The following is a 12,964-nucleotide window of genomic DNA, read 5'->3' as shown; positions in this document are numbered from 1 at the left end:
CCCTGGCCGTGGCTTTTGAAGGCAGCAGGGCACAACCCCCTCCGCCTGGAGCCTCCTGAGCTTCTCCCGAGGCCGGGTGTGCACTCCAGCCCTTTACTGAGATGGGTATTGTGGTGCCCTTTCCCCCGGGGGCACTTCCTCTCCTAGTGACCCCGGGATCCTGGAGGCTCCACTGCCCCTCCTGAGGTTCTGCCGGATTTCCTTGCTGAGCACCTTTCCCACCGGGAAGAATCCAGTGAGGATTTTTAAAGTTCCCATCTCCGGAGCTGTGCTTTCCCGTCTGGAGGCTCTCGCAGCCCCCCTCAGCCCGGCTCCTCGCGGGGCCCTTCCCCCACTGGATATGTTGAGGTATATTCAGTCTAACCCCACTTTGTTTATAGTTTTTGTCATGAATGGATGTTGAATTAAGTGCTTTTTCTGCATCTGTTGAGATGATCCTATGATTTTTATCCTTCATTTTGTCGATTGGTATATCATATTGATTAGTGAATATTGAAAGATTCTTGCATCTCTGGAGTAAATTCCACTTGATTGTTGTGAATAATCTTTTTAATATATTGTCAGATGCATTGTCATAAATGTCATCTTATATTTTGTTGAGGATTTTTTTTGCATCTATGTTCATCAGGGATATTGGCCTGTAGTTTTCTTTTTTTGTGATGTCTTTGTCTGATTTTGGTATCAGAGTAATGGTGGTCCTGTAGAATGTATTTGGAAGTTTTCCTTTTTTTTCTTGAATAGTCAGAGAATAGGTATTAATTCTTATCTAAATGTTTGGTATATTTCATCTGTGAATCTATCTAGTCCTTGTGGGGCATCCTGATCACCAATTCAATTGGTCTGTTCAGATTTTCTATTTCTTCCTGATTCAGTTTTGGAAGATTGTATGTTTCTAGGCATTTATCCATTCCTTCTAGGTTGTCCAACTTGTTGTCAGATACTTTTTCATTGTATTCTCTTTGTATTTCTGTGGTGTCAATTGTTATTTTTCCTCTCTCATTTATGATTTTGAGTCCTTTCCCTTTTTTTCTTGATGAATCTGGCTTAAAGGTTTATCAATTTTGTGGATCTTTTCAAAGAACCAGCTCATGGTTTCACTGATTTTTTTTTTCTTCATATGTTATTTATTTCTGCTCTGATCTTTATTATTTCCTTCCTTCTACTCGCCTTGGGCTTTGTTTGTTCTTTTCCTAGTTCCTTTAGGTGTAAGGTTAGATTATTCATTAAATTTAAGGTTAGATTATTTAATTAGATTCTGCTGCTTCCTCAACTTGTCTGTTTTATCACCATTTCTTCTAGGAAGTCTTTCCTGAGCCCCTTCTGGGTCCAGACAAGAGTAGTTTGCAAAGTGCTCCTTTCAGCATTGATCTTCCTGTCATTAACACTTGGCATGCTGCATTGTATGTAGCTGCTAATTTTCTGTTGCCTTCTTGAGACTCTTAAGACTAAAGCAGGAAGGGGATCCCTGGGTGGCTCAGCAGTTTAGTGTCTGCCTTTGGCCCAGGGCGTGATCCTGGAGTCCCGGATTGAGTCCCACGTCCTGGATGGAGTCCCACGTCGGGCTCCGGGCATGGAGCCTGCTTCTCCCTCCTCCTGTGTCTCTGCCTCTCTCTCTCTCTCTCTCTCTCTCTCTATGTCTATCATAAATAAGTAAATCGTAAAAAAAAAGTATTAAAAAAAAAAAGACTAAAGCAGGAAACATATTTGTCTTGTCCACATAACTAGCACCTAATGCAGTTCTGGCACCAGGATACTCCATAAATACTTGTTGGATAAATGATCAAATGGGTACTATTATAGCTGAACTAGGTTACTGAGGAGACTTTCCGAAGTCTACTGCAGAAATATTGGGAAAACCAAATGGAAATCAACTTAGAATACACCTATGAAGCATAGATGTTCTTTGTAGGGTCATTTTATTACATATTCTAAGAACAGTCTAATAGTAATTTAGCAGATGGGGGGAATGATTTGCGTTAGGATTTTAAGCAGTAGAAATAAATAAACTAACAACGAGCCTATTGCACTACAACAAAACTAGTCTTACAATTTGAGCTAATTTAATGAAGTTATCTGAGTGACAGATCTTTCTTTTGTGTTTATGTTTGAATAGCAGTAGAACAATTTTATAGCAGTTTCTCAAAATTTTAAATTGCAGATTGTCATTAAATTTTGCAGTGATCATCTCACTTTAAGTAGAGGCTTATTTAACAATTCTATAGCTTCTCTGTACCTTGGGTGCCTCACAAATCAATTGTCTTACAGCTAGTGGCAAAGTAGAGCAGGGGGGTAAGAGAATGGGGAGTTGAATGTCATGGTAGATGCCAACAAGAATAGGCAAGATGCTATTGTATGCATCTGCTGTTGATGTACACAGATCGAGTTGTAATGTGTTTATTTGGTTGTTAGAGATTTACATTAACAAAACAGTGTCTGACTTCTCAGCTCCATGGGCAGGTTTTCCCAATTGAGTGAATACTTTCAAGATGCCAGGGGAGCATTCATTTTAATATGTCTCAAGTCATACTTTAGATATAAGAGACAGAAGAAGGTACTTGTTTTCTATTCACAGTACCTTTCAAGAACAGCATTGGTTGCTAAGGAACTACAATAGCATATTTTTCCGCAAACAGTTGGTCTGCTGGGAATTCACATAACTGTTTCAGTCAGACTCTTTTCCCAGAAGAAGACAATATCTCTTTTTTGTTTCCCAGGGTAATGGCAACATGCTGATTTTGATTCAGTTTGTCTATTTTGGTCAAGAGGTATCTCAAGTGAACCTTCATAGGGGTAGAAGAGAAGCTAGGATGGCATATCTACTCTACATCGAATACTGATTTGATTCAGAAAAGAAAAAAAATTTAAAAGACATCCACCTTTACAATTGTTTTTGGAAATTGCCACCATCCATTTGGGTAGTGCCTTTGTCACAAGACTCCTCTATATCTCCTCTGGGCTACAAGGGTCATGATTTCTAGTTCACAGACAAAGAAACTCAGTGACTTACTTTGGAGGAATGAGAATTTAACTTTCAGGGCCTGGAGGGCCTGGAAACTTGCAGGAATTTCTAGACTCTCATTACGTGGAAAAACACTTTTAGGCTGTTTTCTAAAATGCCCTTATCTAAGCCTTTTAAAAGAGAACTAGTTCAAAGTATTTCACTATAAAGAACATTGAAACACAACAAGCATTTCTGTTAGCTCTTAAAATTCCTGCAGTGTAGCAGTTAAGGACGACTTAATTAAAAAACAACTGACAATATCATTAGACTGGTGAGCAAAATAGAACTATTTTCAGACTGGAGTCCTACCTCTAGGCTGCGAAGAGCTTTTATTTAATATTTGGGCTTGTTTCTTTTTGTACTCAGGACAGAATTTAACAGTGATGATGGTTGTGTTCTATCTACTTAAAAGGATGGATATTCAGAAGAAATGAAAACTAATGAAAGTAAATCAACTTTGATTTGTGTAGAATCAGGTATACAGCGTCTTTATTGTGTCAAACACCCTTCTAAACAAGATGTTCCTACAAAACAAAATTGTAGTCAGGAGACCAGATCTTATCTTGGCTCTGTCATAAAAAATTGATCCCAGGCAAATCTCTCAAATTTCTCTGGAGCAGGTAGATTCCAAAGTCCCTTTCAGCCCTAAATTTCATTATATGTAAGGAAATTACATATGATATGTAAATATCTGAGCTCAGCTGACTCAAGTGGAAGTATTTGGCAAAGTTTTAGTAATAAGTAAAATTTAATGAGTGTCTACCATGTATTAAGCATTTTCTAATTTTTTTTTTTTTTTTGCATTATCTTATTTAATTCCTACAACAACCCTATGAAGGTAGGTACCATTATTACTTCACTTTTACCAGTGAGAAAGTTGAGGAAAGTTAAGTAGCATGTCCTGGGCAAGTTCAACTTATGGTTATATTTAGCCAAATTAGACAAGCTATTGAGGAATAGCTTATACCATCATCACCGGCTTTTTACTCAGACTTAAGTGTTAATCAAGCACTTTGTTTTTTGAAACTCCCAGTCTTGCCCTATATGCAAGAGAACTGATTCATTCCAGTGTTTTCAGAACAAATTATGCCTATGGGGATCCACAGAAATGACACTATGATGGCAAAATGACTTTTAGTAATTAACAAAGAGAAACTTTGAGTGTCAAAACAAAGGCAAATAGGAGTCTGTGTGAATCTGTGGAGGCTGTTGTAAGAATGATGCATTATCAGTAGTGTATACAGAAAAAGCGAAGCACATGTGACAGACCTGTGAAATGTACCTATAAAGGCAGGTGGCATCTGCTGGACAGCTTCAAATGGAGTAGCCTTAAGTTCTCCCTAACAGGAGAGTAGTAAGTTTATCTAGTTGGCGTCTTTATCTTCAGCATCTCAAAGCCTGGGTGTTCAGAAAGTAGTGATTCTGTAGGTGTGTTACAAGTCAACCAACACACTTACAAATGTATTGCCTTTTATGATTCTCAGGTGGCTAAGATGTATGGAGAATGCAAAGAACTTTATGATGTGTTCTCAATAAATACATAATTAGAATTATAGTACATGTACAATATACATGAAGATTTGAGCAATGTGAGATAATGTATTTAATGAATAGTTCAGATAAATAGTCAATTGGAATGGGTGCAAGGATTATACCTCAGTAACTTTCGAACTAAAAGATAAGGATTTGGAGTTCCAAAAACTGTTTGACTTACTATTTATGTGATTTAAGCAAGTCACTTCACCTTTCTGAGCTTTGTTAATTCATTTGTAAAATAGGATGTCAATAGAACCCAAACTGTAAGGGCAGATTAGAAATCAAACAAAATAATGAGTGTGAAAGAACTTTGCAAAGTTTTTAGATTATATTGTCACTTGAGATAGCAATTAATGATGTTCACAAGAAATATCTAGCTTGGTGCCTTCTAACCATATGTTAGACTGGTACTGCCTTGCCCCCTTTAGTTAGGTATGGCTATGTAATTTACTATTTGGACAAATTTCTATTTGATTATAATATTTGGAAGGGTGGTTGAAAAATAACAGAAGATGAATTACCTTTATTGTATCTATTTCTATCTTTTAAAAAAAAGTACTCTGTAGTTATTTTAGCAAAGTCATGCCTGAGTCTTATTTTAGATAAACTCTTATTCAGTTTCAAGTTCTTACTCTGCTTAACGTACTTTTCTCACTTAGGAAGAGAAGATTAGATCCATTTTAGAACATGTGATCATGAGCCTGGGCTTGAGAACCTTGCAAGGTAATAGCATTTTAAATAAGAGTACTTCACAAAACAAGGACAACAAATCCTTCTGGATGGTGCCTAAGACACAACTACTTTAGATTGTACTTTTTTTCTGCATTAAAGAATATGGTAAGCACCCATTATTGTCGGATCTGAGGATCAGTTAGAATGAGGCCAATATGCTGCCATTGAATATATCTTTCTGTAAGCATGTGTAAGCCAGATGAATGAGGTCCTTTCTTTGTTCTTGGATAAATGATTAGCCCATTCCTGGGGAATATTAGTTTGTTGGAAGGCTGGTTGGTGCTGGCACTGAAGACAGTGACATCGGCCTTTTGAATGTTCAGTCTTTTCAGATTGCACACTAAACCCATCTTTTGGAAGCAAATCCTAACATACCATATGCCAGGTATGTGAGTAGTCATTTTCAAAAAGATTTTGTCCTTTAATCCTCTTAATAATCCTGTGAGTCTTGTCAACTCCCTTTAGAAATTAAAATAAAAACACACAAAACTCAGTTCTGCCCTCCACACTTATTTCTGTTGTACCTCCATGTATCTTAGAGATTGTTTAGGTGTGAAGTAGGTTGGCCTAAGGAAACAGACTTGTAGATTTTTTAATATCACAAAAGTATGCTCTGCGCCCAGCATAGAGCTCAACATGGGACTTAAACTCACAGCCCTAATTCAAGACCTGAGCTGAGATCAAGTTGAGTGCTTAACTGACTGAGGCACCCGGGTTCCCCTATTTTTCATAGATAATTTAAAAATGCCTGAGAGTCAGTAGGAGAAAAATTGCCCATAATTCAGCCATGCATGACAAAGTGGATACTTTGGCAAGCCTCCCCTTTCTTTTTTTTATTTTAAATTTTTATTTATTTATGATAGTCACACAGAGAGAGAGAGAGGGAGGGAGAGGCAGAGACACAGGCAGAGGGAGAAGCAGGCTCCATGCACCAGGAGCCCGACGTGGGATTCAATCCTGGGTCTCCAGGATCACGCCCTGGGCCAAAGGCAGGCAGGCGCCAAACCGCTGCACCACCCGGGGATCCCCAAGCCTCCCCTTCCTAAGCTCAAGTGCATGCAGCATGTGCGGAAGAAAATGAGAGAACTTTGTCCCTCTTCCAGCAGAACTGAGTGTGTCAAGAATAAGGGTCAGGAGAATTAAATCAGTAAATAAGTAGCCATGAGAGATGCTATCACAGGGCTAGTGTCTGTGATTACTGTCTCCTGCTGACCTTTTCTTTTTTCTTTCTTTTTTTTTAATTTAAATTCAGTTTGCCAATATAAAGTACCTACATAGTTTCAGATGTAGTGTGCAGTGATTTATCAGTTGTGTATAACACCCAGTACTCATCACATTACATGGTCTCCTTAATGCCCATCACCAAATTGCCCCTTTCCCCTAACCACTTCGCCTCCATCAACCCTCAGTTTGTTTCTTGTAGTTAAGTATTTCTCAGGATTACTCTCCCTCTCTGATGACTTTCCAGTTTTCCCTCACCCTATGATCCTCTGTGCTGCTGCTTATATTCCACATATGAATGAAACCATATGATAATTATCTTTCTCTGATTGACTTATTTCACTCAGCATAATACCCTCCAGTTCCATCCACATCAAAGCAAATGGTGGGTATTTGTCGTTTGTAATGGCTGAGTAATATTCCATTGTATACATAAACCACATCTTCTTTATCCATTCATCTTTCAGTGGACACCGAGGCTCCTTCCACAGTTTGACTATTGTGGCCATTGCTGCTAGAAACATTAGGGTGCAGGTGTCCTGCCATTTCACTGCATCTGTATCTTTGGGGTAAATCCCCAGCAGTGCAATTGCTGAGTCATAGGGCAGATCTATTTTTAACTCTTTGAGGAACCTCCACACAGTTTTCTAGTGTGGCTGTACCAGTTCACATTCCCACCAACAGTTCAAGAGGGTTCCCCTTTCTCCACATCCTCTCCAACATTTGTTGTTTCCTGCCTTGTTAATTTTCCCCATTCTCACTGGTGTGAGGTGGTATCTCATTGTGGTTTTGATTTGTATTTCCCTGATGGCAAGTGATGCAGAGCATTTTCTCATGTGCGTGTTGGCCATGTGTATGTCGTCTTCGGAGAAATTTCTGTTCATGTCTTCTGCCCATTTCATGATTGGATTGTCTTTGCTGTTCAGTTTAATAAGTTCTTTATAGAACTTGGATACTAGCCCTTTATCTGATATGTCACTTGCAAATATCTTCTCCCATTCTGTAGGTTGTCTTTTAGTTTTGTTGACTGTTTCTTTTGCTGTGCAGAAGCTTCTTATCTTGATGAAGTTCCAATAATTCATTTTTGCTTTTGTTTATCTTGCCTTCATGGATGTATCTTGCAAGAAGTTACTGTGGCCAAGTTCAAAAAGGGTGTTGCCTGTGTTCTTCTCTAGGATTTTGATGGGATCTTGTCTCACATGTAGATCTTTCATCCATTTTGAGTCTATCTTTGTGTATGGTGTAAGAGAATGGTCCAGTTTCATTCTTCTGCATGTGACTGTCCAATTTTCCCAGCACCATTTATTGAAGAGACTGTCCTTTTTCCAGTGGATAGTCTTTCCGCTTTGTCTAATATTAGTTGACCATGAAGTTGAGGGTCCACTTCTGGATTCTCTATTCTGTTCCATTGATCTATGTTTCTGTTTTTGTGCCAGTACCACACTGTCTTGATGACCACAGCTTTGTAGTGCAACCTGAAATCTGGCATTGTGATGCCCCCAGCTATGGTTTTCTTTTTTAATATTGCCCTGGCTATTCGGAGTCTTTTCTGATTCCACACAAATCTTAAGATGGTTTGTTCCAACTCTCTGAAGAAAGTCCATGGTATTTTGATAGAGATTGCATTGAATGTGTAAATTGACCTGGGTAGCATTGACATTTTCACAATATTAATTCTTCCAATCCAGGAGCATGGAATATTTTTCCATCTCTTTGTGTCTCCCTCAATTTCTTTCAGAAGTGTTCTGTAGTTTTTAGGGTATAGATCCTTTACCTCTTTGGTTAGGTTTCTTCCTAGGTATCTTATATTTTTGGGTGCAAATGTAAATAGGATTGACTCCTTAATTTCTCTTTCTTCAGTCTCATTGTTAGTGTATAGAAATGCCACTGACTTCTGGGCATTGATTTTTGTATCCTGCCACACTGCCAAATTGCTGTATGGGTTCTAGCAATTTTGGGGTGGAGTCTTTTGGGGTTTCTATGTACAGTATCATGTCATCTGTGAAGAGGGAGAGTGTGACTTCTTTGCCAATTTGTTTTTTGTTTTTTGTTTTTTTTCTTTGCCAGTTTGAATGCCTTTTATTTATTTTTTGTTGTTGTTGCCTGATTGCTGAGGCTAGGACTTCTAGTACTATGTTGAATAGCAGTGGGGAGAGTGGACATCCCTGTTATGTTCCTGATCTTAGGGGAAAGGCTCCCAGTGTTTCCCCATTGAGAATGATAATTTTCTGTGGGCTTTTCGTAGATGGCTTTTAAGATGCTGAGGAATGTTCCCTCTATCCCTACACTCTGAAGAATTTTGATCAGGAATGGATGCTGGATTTTGTCAAATGCTTTCTCTGCATCTATTGAGAGGATCATATGGTTCTTGTTTTTTCTCTTGCTGATATGATCAATCACATTGATTGCTTTACAAGTGTTGAACCAACCTTGCATCCAGGGGATAAATCCCACTTGGTCATGGTGAATAATCTACATTTATGTCTTTTATCCATTTTGAGTTTATCTTTCTGTATGGTATAAGAAAATGATCTAGTTTCATTCTTCTATATGTGGCTGTCCATTTTTTCCATCACCATTTATTGAAGAGACTATTTTATTTTCCACTAGATATTATTTCTTGCTTTGGGAATATTAGTTGACCATAGAGTTGAGGGTCTATTTTCTGGGTTCTTTATTCTGTTCCATTGATCTATGTGTCTGTTCTTGTGCCAGTACCATGGTGTCTTGATGATAACAGCTTTGTAATATAGCTTGAAGTTAGGCATTGTGGTGCTACCAGCTTTGGTTTTCTTTTCAACATTCCTGTGGCTATTCAGGGTCTTTCTGGTTCTGTAGAAATTTGAAGATTATTTGTTCCAACTCTGTGAAAAATGTCCATGGTATTTTGATAAGGATTGCATTGAATGTGTAGATTGCTCTGGGTAGCATAGATATTTTCACAATATTTAATCTTCTAATCCATGAGCATGGAATGTTTTTCCATCTCTTTATGTCTGCAATTTCTTTTATAAGTGTTCCATAGTTTTCTGAGTATAGATCCTTTGCCTCTTTGCTTAGGTTTGTTCCTAGGTATCTTATGATTTTTGGTACACTTGTAATGGGAGCAATTCCTTAATTTCTCTTTCTTCAGTCTCATTGTTAGTGTATAGAAATGCCACTGATTTCTGTGCATTGATTTCATATCCTGCCATGTTGCTGAATTGCTGTATGAGTTCTAGCAATTTTGGGTTGGAATCTTTAGGGTTTTTCACATAAAGTGTCATATCACCTGCAAAGTGAGAGTTTGACTTCTTCTTTACCAAAGTGAATGCCTTTGATTTCTTTTTGTTATCTGATTGGTGAGACTAGGACTTCTAGTACTATGCTGAACTGTGGTGAGAGTGGATATCCTTGTCATGTTCCTGATCTTAGAGGAAAAGTTCTCAGTTTTCCCCCATTGAGAATGATTTTTGCTGTGGGCTTTTTGTAAATGGCTTTTATGATATTGAGGTATGTTCCTTCTGTCCCTATACTGTGGAGAGTTTTCATAGAGAAAGGATACTGTAACTTTGTCAAATGCTTTTTCTGTATCAATTGAGAGGATCATATAGCTCTTGTCCTTTCTCTTATTATTGTGATGTATCACATTGGTTGATTTGCAAATTTGAACCACCCTTGCAACTCAGAAATAAATTTCACTGGGCCGTGGTGAATAATCTTTTAAATGTACTTTTGGATACTATTGGCTAGTATCTTGGTGAGTATTTTGGCATATGTGATCTCCTGGTATGTTGGTCTGTAATTCTCCTTTTTGGTGAGGTCTTTGTCTGGTTTTGGGATCAAGGTAATGCTGGCCTCATAGAACAAGTTTGGAAATTTTCCTTCCATTTCTATTTTTTGGAACCACTTCAGTACCATAGGTATTATTTTTTCGTTAAATGTTTGGTAGAATTCCCCTGGGAAGCCATCTGGCCCTGGACTCTGTTCGAACATTTTTTTATTACTGCTTCAATTTCCTTTTGGTTATGGATCTGTTCAGATTTTCTATTTCTTCCTGTTTCAGTTTTGGTAGTTTATAAGTTTCCAGGAATGAATCCCTTTCTTCCAGATTACCTAATTTGTTGGCATATGGTTGCTCATAATGTTTTGATAATTGTTTATATTCCCTTGGTGTTGGTTGTGATCTCTTTCATTCATGATTTTATTAATTTGTGTCCTTTTTTTTTTCCTTTTTGATATATCTGGCTAGGGGTTTATCGATCTTACTAATTCTTTTAAAGAACCAGCCACTAGTTTTGTTGATCTGTTCTTCTGTTCTACTGTTCTTCCGATTTCTGTTTCATTGAGTTCTGCTCTGTTTATTATTTCTCTTCTCCTGCTTGGTTTAGGCTTTATTTTCTGTTCTTTCTCCAGCTCCTATAAGTGTGTGGTTAGCTTCTGTATTTGAGATTTTTCTAATTTTTTAAGAGAGGCTTGTACTGCAATGTACTTCCCTCTTAGGACCACCTTTGCTGTATCCCAAAGGTTGTGAGGAGTTGTGTTTTTATTTTCATTTATTTCTATGCATTTTTAAAATTCTTCTTTAATTTTCTAGTTGACCCATTCATTCTTTAGTAGGATGTTCTTTAACCTCCAAATGTTTGAATTCCTTCCACATTTTCTCTTGCGATTGAGTTCAAGTTTCAAAACATTGTGGCCTGAAAATATGCAGGGAATAATCACAGTCTTTTGGTATTGGTTAAGATCTGATTTGTGACCCAGTATGTGATCTGTTCTGGAGAATGTTCCATGTGCACTCGAGAAGAATGTATATTCTCTTGCTTTAGTATAGAATGCTCTGTATATATCTGTGAAGTCCATCTGCTCCAGTGTGTCATTCAGAGCTCTTGTTTCTTTGTTGATCTTCTGCCTAGATAATCTGTCTATTGCTGTGAGTGGGGTGTTGAAATTCCATACTATTCTTGTATTGTTATCAATGTTTCTTTACTTCACTTATTAATTGGTTGATAGAATTAGCTGCTCCATAACTAGGAGCATATATATGTATAATTGTTAGATCTTCTTGTTGGATAGACCCTTTAAGTATGATATAGTGTCTTTTTTCATCTCTTAGCATATAGTCTTTGGTTTAAAATCTATTTGTCTGACATGAGGATTGATACTCCAGTTTTCTTTCGAGGTCCATTGGCATGATAAATGCTTTTCCACCCCCTCACTTTCAGTCTGGAGATGTCTTTAGTCTAAAATGAGTCTCTTGTAGACAGCAAATGGATGGGTCTTGCTTTTTTATCCAGCCTGATACCCTGTGTCTTTTGATTGAAGCATTTAGTCCATTTACATTCAAACTAACTCTTAAAAGATAAGATGCCTTTGTATTACCTGTAAAGTCCCTGTTTCTGTAGATTGTCTCTGTTTTTTTTTTTTTTCCAGTTTATGTTACTCTTGGGCTTTTTCTTTGCTTTCAGGATCCTTAATATTTCTTGCAGGGCTGGCTTGGTGGTCACATATTCTTTTAGCTTCTGTCTGTCCTGGAAGCTCTCTATCTCTCCTTCCATTGTGATTGAAAGCCTTGCTGGATAAAGTATTCTTGGCTGCATGTTTTTCTCATATAGTACCTGGAATATATCCTGCCAGTCCTTTCTGGCCTGCCAGGTCTCTGTGGATACGTTTGATGCCAGTCTGATGTTCCTACTCTTTCCTTACTCTGTAGGTAAGGAACCTCTTGCCTCAAGCTGCTTTCAGGATTTTCTCTTTATCTCTGAAATTTGCAATCTTCACCATTATATGTCAGGGTGTTGATCTGTTTTTATTGATTTGGGGAGAGGCCCTCTCTACCTCTTGGACATGAATGCCTGTTTCCTTCCCTAGATTAGAGAAGTTCTAAGCTATGATTTGCTCAAATACACTTTTTGGTGCTCTTTCTCTTTCTTTGCCCTCAGGCACCTCAATAATTCTGATATTGCTTTGTTTTACTGCATTGCTGATTTCTCAAAGCCTCCCGCATGGTCCATTTAGTTGTTTCTCTTTTTTTTCCTCAGCTTCCTTCCTTCATCAACTTATCTTCTGTGTCACTTACTCTCTCTTCTGCCTCATTTACCCTAGCTGTTAGAGCATCCAATTTAGACTGTATATCAATTAAAGCATTTTTAATTTTGGCCCAATTAGATCTCATTTCTGCACTAAGAGATTCCCCAGTATCTTATGCTTTTTTCCAAGCCCAGCTAGTAACTTTATAATTGTTAACCTGAATTCCATCTCTGACATTTTACTTATATCTATGTCGATTAGATCTGTGGCAGAGAATATTATTACCTCTGGTTCTTTCTTTTGTGGTGAATTCCTCCTTTGAGTCATTTTGTCCTGAGAAGAATGGATGAACAAGTGAGCACTATCAAAAATATCAACCATGCTAAGCAAAATACACACTAGACAAATCCAAAGATGTCCAAAACCAAAAAAGACAAGGACAAAGAAAAACGAAAAAAAGGGAGA

The 12,964-nt window shown here is 37.8% G+C and overlaps 1 protein-coding gene across 32 annotated transcripts in view; it reads left to right on the top strand.

Moving 5' to 3' along the window:
- TMEM108 (transmembrane protein 108) overlaps positions 1-12,964 on the top strand; it is a 349,072-nt gene that overhangs the window by 124,100 nt on the left and 212,008 nt on the right. For 16 of the 32 annotated variants that reach the window (XM_072792729.1, XM_072792725.1, XM_072792733.1 and 13 more), the window contains one exon: positions 5,197-5,260. The exons of 15 other annotated variants lie outside the window; for them this stretch is intronic. The gene's annotated coding sequence lies outside the window, so the exon portion shown is untranslated. Of the gene's footprint in view, positions 1-5,196; positions 5,261-12,964 lie in introns of those variants that run through there. One more of the 32 variants, XM_072792741.1, reaches the window with a different exon arrangement.

The sequence above is a fragment of the Canis lupus genome, chromosome 22 (assembly GCF_048164855.1).
Source record: "Canis lupus baileyi chromosome 22, mCanLup2.hap1, whole genome shotgun sequence".
NCBI lineage: Eukaryota > Metazoa > Chordata > Mammalia > Carnivora > Canidae > Canis > Canis lupus.
The sequence above is the reverse complement of the archived record's forward strand: the minus strand, read 5'-3'. Positions and strand labels throughout refer to the sequence as shown.